Source organism: Rhinolophus sinicus, linkage group LG09, assembly GCF_036562045.2.
Source record: "Rhinolophus sinicus isolate RSC01 linkage group LG09, ASM3656204v1, whole genome shotgun sequence".
Taxonomy (NCBI): Eukaryota; Metazoa; Chordata; class Mammalia; order Chiroptera; family Rhinolophidae; genus Rhinolophus; species Rhinolophus sinicus.
The window spans coordinates 75,134,511-75,142,078 of NC_133758.1; the positions used below are offsets into that span (position 1 = coordinate 75,134,511).

The 7,568-nt window shown below is 36.1% G+C and overlaps 1 pseudogene; it reads left to right on the forward strand.

The window, feature by feature from the left end:
• Positions 1-4,414: 4,414 nt before the first annotated feature.
• Positions 4,415-6,743, forward strand: LOC109455367 (cullin-1; annotated as a pseudogene).
• The last annotated feature ends 825 nt before the right edge of the window (positions 6,744-7,568 follow it).

Sequence of the window (7,568 nt, forward strand, 5' to 3'; positions counted from 1 at the left end):
ATTATATAATGTCTATTATTTTACATCTAACCATTTTGTGGAAATTCTTATGTTTTATTATTAGATTAACTATCATCTTGATTCCATATTTAAGGAACTTTTTTTTCCCTGTCGAAACAGTCATCATTCTGTACTACTAATAAGATGCTTAAATTCCAGCTTTATGTTAGGAAAAAAAAATTCTTAAATGAAAACGAAGGGAAATGTATATCTTTGGCCAGTTGATTGAGTTTATAAGGATGTATTTTTAATAAAGACACAATGGCAATTGTGACCGACTTGAGTATGGATTATTTTTGCCTCGGAACTGTAAGCCTGGCCCTGTTAAAATCATAATTTGTCTCCTCTCGGCCTTTGGGTCCCGGCTTAACCGGTCACCGGAGCAAGGTGGCAATGATCCAGATGAAAGTAATTGTTCAACTGAAAGAAAGTAGTGGTAAAACGATGATGGGTCATCCAGTCCAACCAAAAAGTGGGAGCCCATTGACTAAATCACAAAACAGCCTCAGCAATCCTTCCTCTCTTTAGGAATTGTATGGTTTTCTTCTGTTTCCTCCTCTTCTTACTGCGGCTTCCTCTTCTCTCTCTTTTTCTATAATTTATTCTTTCCTCTGCTCCAAACATTAAGAAGAATAATCTCATTCCACATGGTCTATTCTTATGGCACAATGTATTTTTATAAAAATAAAATGTAGTACTTTATATCTAGGTTAAGTATATGATCAGAAAAAGCCAAACTTTTGTAAGCATAATAATTAGTTGAATTGTTCATCTTTTTATTGAGATGTTTTCATATTTTGAAAATTCAATCAGCTTTTGATTTCATTTAAATACTGAACTAAATTATCTGTTTACTTACCTACAACCTTTTTTTTTTAAGACTATTTATCAGTCAAGATATATAAAATGGTTACATTTGGTATGTTTTTATGACACATACATGGATAAGTATATTATATATATATATATATATATATATATATATATATATATATATATTCATTTGTATTCATTTGCTCTTATAAATCTAAAAATAAGCTTTCCAGTGCTTACATCTATATCTATTGAATCTGAGAAATTGTCACAATTGATGTCATATGATGCTATGAAGCTAAGGAGAAAATATCCAATTTGTTTTTCAAATGTTGACCAAAAAGTTTATAGACGTTTTTCCTCCATCTCCTTCTATAACCCTTTTAGTTAAATTAGTACAGCTGTCTAAAAAAAATCAGATTTAGAGCCTTCAAATGTATCCTTGGTCTTAGAACAGATGCCTCAGGAGACTTTGCACCAGAAAGGTACATTGTATTAGTACAGCCTGTTTTCCTACAATATCTTTTAAACAGAACTGACAGTCACGAAATAAGGAGAATATTTTATTTGTTAGAACACATTTGGAATTTAAAGAGATGACACATTTCACCCTATCATTATGAAGGAGACCAAAATAGGTTGCTTAGGAAACAATTTTATACTATTTTGATGGATAATAGGAGGTTAAATGAATAGTTTAAGGTGCCAGGCTTTTCCATCAATTAAACGGATGCTTGCAAAATGAGAAGAGAGTTTTAATGGAGAATACAGTTAGTGCATCGGCTTAGTAGAGCTATCAATCCAGGCATAATTCTATGCTAAAGATACTTGACGATTGATAGAAATCTTGAGTGCACACACTATGATCTGGTATGATTGGAACACCCACATCGATGAAAGCCATGTTTATTGATTAGGCAGAAACGAGGCATCGTGAGATCTGCGACAGAATCTGCAACCCCACAAGAGAAGAGAAGGGGTTTAGCAGAGAACACAGTACCTGTCTCTTTTCAGCAATGAGATTTAGGAATTTATTTTTTCTTTTAACTCTTACTGAGAGTGTAGATTTTGGATAATACCTCGAAATTAGAAAACATAGTTCTAAGATGAAAGGTAAAGGTACGCCACATATTATATGAAAGAGCACTAACTCATCAAAAATAAATAGGGAATATAAGCAAAGTATAAAGAATTTTATTGCACACCTCCAATTATGTGAGGGGGGAAATGTGTCAATATAAATTTGTGCCTTGGACTGCAAAGATCTTCCTACTTGGCAAAGGAATTTCCCATAATAAAACAATAGTTTTTGGATACTGACTCTGGTTTCTGACTTTCTTATGCAGGCACTAATTGTGCTAATGGTGTTATTCAAATAATGAGACACTTTCCCACAAAGTGAAGATCAAGAATTCCCACACAAACAAAATGCACATGCATTTTAACTTCATTATGTTAAACACATTTTAATACATGTGAGGCAAAAATGTATTTAATTATGACTTAATAAGCATATCTAAGTTTTCTTTCTTACCAAGCTTTAACAAACAGAAGAATTTTCTTTAAAGCAACAAAAATCTAGACTATTAATAACAACAACAACATCACATATATTTATATACATATATACACATATATATGTATATATATATACACATACATATGTGTGTATATATATATATATATATATATATATATATATATATATATATGAGAAGTTGAGTATTTAATGTATTTAATATGGGCCACTTGTGATTTTCTGGTCCAACACACGTAAAGATCTTGGAAGTCATCACTCCCATCCAGACCTGAAAAGTGCTGGACAAGCTGAAAATCAACAACTGTTCTTAGATACATTAGGGAATTGATGTCACAGATCGAACTGCTACCCTGAAAACTGGAAAAATGAACTGGCAGAAACAGCCAATCACAGTTGCCTGAAGCAGGAGCCCATGAGCAGATCCTCATTACTAGAGTCCATATCAGTGGGAAGACTTTAAATTATAATTGACGAATTGCTGGAGGCACAGTGAGAATTAAAAACTCAGAGGTGGCCCATTCTTCAAGGGGAGTGGGCCCACACTCATGATTTTTACTTGCAGTTGCCCTATTAAGCTCCAACTGAAAATTTGAGAGAAAAAATTGCCTCATGCTTCCAGCAGGGGGAGGGGAAAACTATTTTGACGTATTTCCAGAGCTCTCTGGTCTCAACAAGATCTGGCCCCAAGGAAACTATTTTACTAGAGACTAACTAAATGTGGTTTTACTGGAACTTATCCAAGTTGGGAGAAAGGAAATATCCAACTCAAGCCTCCTCTAGCCTTTAATGTGGGAAGAAAAATACCCAACTCAGGTTCACTAAAAGAATGAGATATAATCATGAGACTGTGGATTACTTTCCGTCTCCCCCACTCTACCACCATATCAACGGGTCTCCTGTATAATAAGAAGAATACAGCTACAGAACTTCAAACTTCAGACCCTATTTAAAGAGTCTCTGAGAAAACCTAAAACCACAGGTGAGGCAAAAACATGGACACTAAAGGAAGTTTTAGCTTCTGCTACTACAGCTACAGCAAACATAAATACAACCTAAGCCCTAGACAGAAAGACATAAAACCTCACAGTAAAGGCCTATCTATCTTATTTCCTTTTAGCTGACAGTCATGTCTGGCTTTCCACAAAAACTGCAAGCTATGGTAAAGCAAACTAACAAAACAAAAACAAAGAACACATTCTGTAGAGGAAAAGCAAGTATCAGAACCAAAATCAAATAAAGCAGAGATTTTGAAATTATCACACTGGAAATTTAAAATAACTATGATTACTATGTTATAGGCTCTATTGGAAAAAAATGGACTACATGCAGGGAATAATAGGTATTGTATGTAAGTAGAGAAATGGAAATTCTAAGAATCCAAAGGAAATGCTAGAAATCAAAAGGCTGTAACAGAAATAAAGAATGCCTTTGATGGGCTCATCAAAGACTGGACACAGCTGAGGAAAGAATCAGGAGCTTGAAGGTGTGTCAATACAAACATCCAAAACTAAAATGCAAGGGGAAAGAAAGAAAAAGATGGAACAGAATATCCAATTACTGTGGGGTGATTGCCAAAGGTGTAATGTATGCATAATGGGAAGATCAGAAAGAGAAGAGAGAAAGGAATAGAAGATATTTTTGAAATAATAATGGGTGAGAATTCCTTTTAATTAATGACAGACACTAAATCACAGATATAGGAAGCCCAGTAAACACTAAGCAGGAAAAATACCAAAAATTCTATACCTAAGTACATATTTAAATTTTTTTAAAAAAATCAAAGACAAAAAGAAAATCTTGAGGGCCCCTCCCATGCTGGAGCTGGTGCGGAGATTCCAGCAGCATTGCTTTTGAGGCTACCCCACCCAGGACTCCAATGGTGGTACGTTCTGACCCTCTCCTACCAGCCATTCCCTCACGGTAGCAGAGCTGTTAAAGAACATTCTTTCTGAGATGTTCGGAATAGATTTGGAGTGGTACTCTATATTTTCATCTAATGGAGAATTAGCTGTACCTTGAATAAAGATTGATGCAGTGGACAACTTCAGAATATTACTCACAATGTCATCAAATAGGAGTCAGAATCCCCATGGACTGAAGTATATTGGCCTTCACCAGATCTGGGACAACCTCAGAGCTGGGATCCAACAGAAGCATGCTAGATAGTGGGGTAGAATCCAGATACATGGAACTGTACACTCATGTTTATAACTACTGCATGAGTGTCCATCATTCAAACTGACCTCGAGGGGCTGGCATCCCTCCTTCTAAATTGAAAAAGGGACAGGTGCCTGGGGGAGCTCAGTTTTTTAGCTTTGGATTATATAAATAACTTAAATAATTTTTGAAGAATTATTTGACAAATTGTAGGATGGAGAAGATTTGACGGATGAGAGGGTACTGAAATTCTACACTCAACTGTGGGAAGATTACTGATTTTCAAGCAAAGTGCTGAATGGAATTTGTGTCTGCCTCAGTAGATACTGGATTCTCTGTGACTGGATGAAGGATGGAATATATGAAATTTATTCTCTCTTTGACTTGGGAAGATTATCTGTTCAGGCCACTGAATAAGCAGGTAACAAATGCTGTTTTAAAATAGATTTTAAAACAACAACAAAAAATGGTGAAACCATCAACATAAGACTGATTAGTGGAATTGTAGAGTCTTATGTGGAATTTGGGCTAAATGAAGATGATGCATTTGCAAAGGGCCCTGTGATAACAGAGTAAGTATAAAGAATACTTTGAGTCTCAGTTTTGGCCTAATACAGAGAAATTCATACCAGACAGAGTGCTGAATTTTTGCAGCAGAACCGAGTACTGAATATATGAAAAAGGCAGAGGCCCATCTGCTCATGGAGTAGCAAAGAATGCAGATCTTTCTTCACGAAAACACCCAAGACAGACTAGCAAGGAAGTGGAAGCAAGTTCTTATGGAGAAGCATTTATAAATATTGTACACAGAATTTCAGAACTTAATGGATGTGACAAAAATGAAGATTTGGGTGAAGAATGGAGGAAGACGTTGGAGAATTGAAAAACCTTCTGGAGACACACATTCATAATCAGGGTCATGTAACAATTGTAAATGTGGAAAAGCTGCTTTAAATCACCACCCAAAATGTATGTACAGACTGTATTGGATGTTCATAAAAAAATACAATGCCCTGGTCATGTTGGTGATCAACAATGATACAGGTTTCCTGGCTCCACTGGACAAGGCTTGTGGTCGCTTCATGTACAAGAGTGCAGTTACCAAAATGGCTCAGTCATCCTGGAAACCCCCTGAGTTTCTGGCTCGATACTGTGACTTCTTGTTGAAGAAGAGTTCCAAGAACACAGAAGAAGCAGAACTAGAAGATACACTCAATCAAGTGATGGTTCTCTTTAAGTATGTAGAGGATAAAGAGGTGTTTCAGAAGTTCTACACCATGATGCTGGCCAGAAAAGACTCCTAGCTCAGAACAGTACAGAGTGATGAAACCGATGCAGGCATGAATTCTAAATTAAAGCAAGCGTGTGGTTTTGAGTACACCTCTACACTTCATTGGATGTTTCAAGAAATCAGTGTGAGCAAAGATTTGAATGAGCAGTTCAAAACACACCTGAGGAATTCAGAACCACTGGACTTGGATTTCAGTATTCAAGTTCTGAGTCCCAGGTTCTGGCTCTTTTAGGAGTCTGATACATTTGCCTTGCCATCAGTATTGGAACATAGTTATCAACAATTCACAGCTTTTTACACTAGCTATCACTGTGGCAGAAAACTGACATGGTTATACCAAGTGTCTAAAGGAACATTGGTAACAAACTGTTTCATGAACAGATATACTTGGCAGATGTCTACATTCCAGATGGCAATCCTGCTTCAGTACAACATGGAAGAAGATGCTTACCCTGTGCAATGTTTGACTGACAGCACTCAAATCAAAATTGTCGTTTTGGCATAAGTCCTACACATTTTATTGAAGTCTAAGTTATGGTCTTAGAAAATGAAAATGCAAATGCTGATGAGGTGGAACTGAAGCCAGATACCTTGATAAAATACCTTAATACCTACAATAAAATTATATCTTGGTTTTAAAAATAATAAATTAAGGGTTAACATCAATGCGCCTATGAAACCCAAACAGAAGCAGTAACAAGAAACCACACATAAAAATATTGAGGAAGACCATAAACTACTGATTCAAGTGGCTAGTGTGAGAATTAGGAAGACAAGGAAGGTTCTGAAACACCAGCAGTTACTTGGAGAAGTACTGACGCAGCTGTCCTCACGGTTCAAGCCTAGATCCCAATAATAAAGAAATGCATTGACATTGTGATTGGGAAAGAATATTTGGAGAGAATTGATGGTGAAAAGGATAACTACACATACTCGTCTTAACACTTCTCAAAGGGTCTGACTGGGCAACCCACAGCAAATTGTTCCTGGTGAAAAGGACAAAAACAAGTTCATAGCAGCCAGCCTGCCATCATTTAGACCTCCCTTTTTAAAACTGAGACCAAGACTCCCAACACCCGGTCTCAGTTGTACATCAGAACTGCTCAAGATTGATACATTTCAAATCTGTAAATATGGACACCCATGCCATTTAACCTAATTTAAGAACAAAGGGGAATCGAACCTTGGATGCTGAGGGCTGCATGCTACTGCATTTAAATGAATTCATTGGCTACGTGATTAACAGCTGTCATCTTAGGTAGCACTTTTAACGTTGGCAGCACTTTGAGAGCGAATCTGAATGGACCCACGCATAATCTTCTATGATGATGTATTACAGAATTGTGCACTTGAAACCTAAGTAATTTTACTAATCATTGTCACCCAAATCAATTTTAATTATAAAAAAATTGTATAGTTTGATTCATTTTTTAATGTGCAAAAGTAAAGAAAATTAAAGGATTTCTGGAGAGAGAGAGAGAGAGAGAGAGAGAGAGAGAGAGAAATCTTGAAAAAAGCCTGAGGAAAACACTGCATTACTTACAGAGGAACAGGTATAAGAATTGCATTGGACTTCTCTTCAGAAACCATAAAAAAACTATGCAAACAAGAAGAGAGTGGAGTGAAATATTTAAGATATCCGACAAAATTATCCTTCAAAATTGAGAGAATACTTTGGTGATTATGATGTCGCAATGTAAGCTCATCAATTGTAACAGATGTTCCACTCTGGTTGAAGATATTGATAAGGGAGACCCTATGCATGTG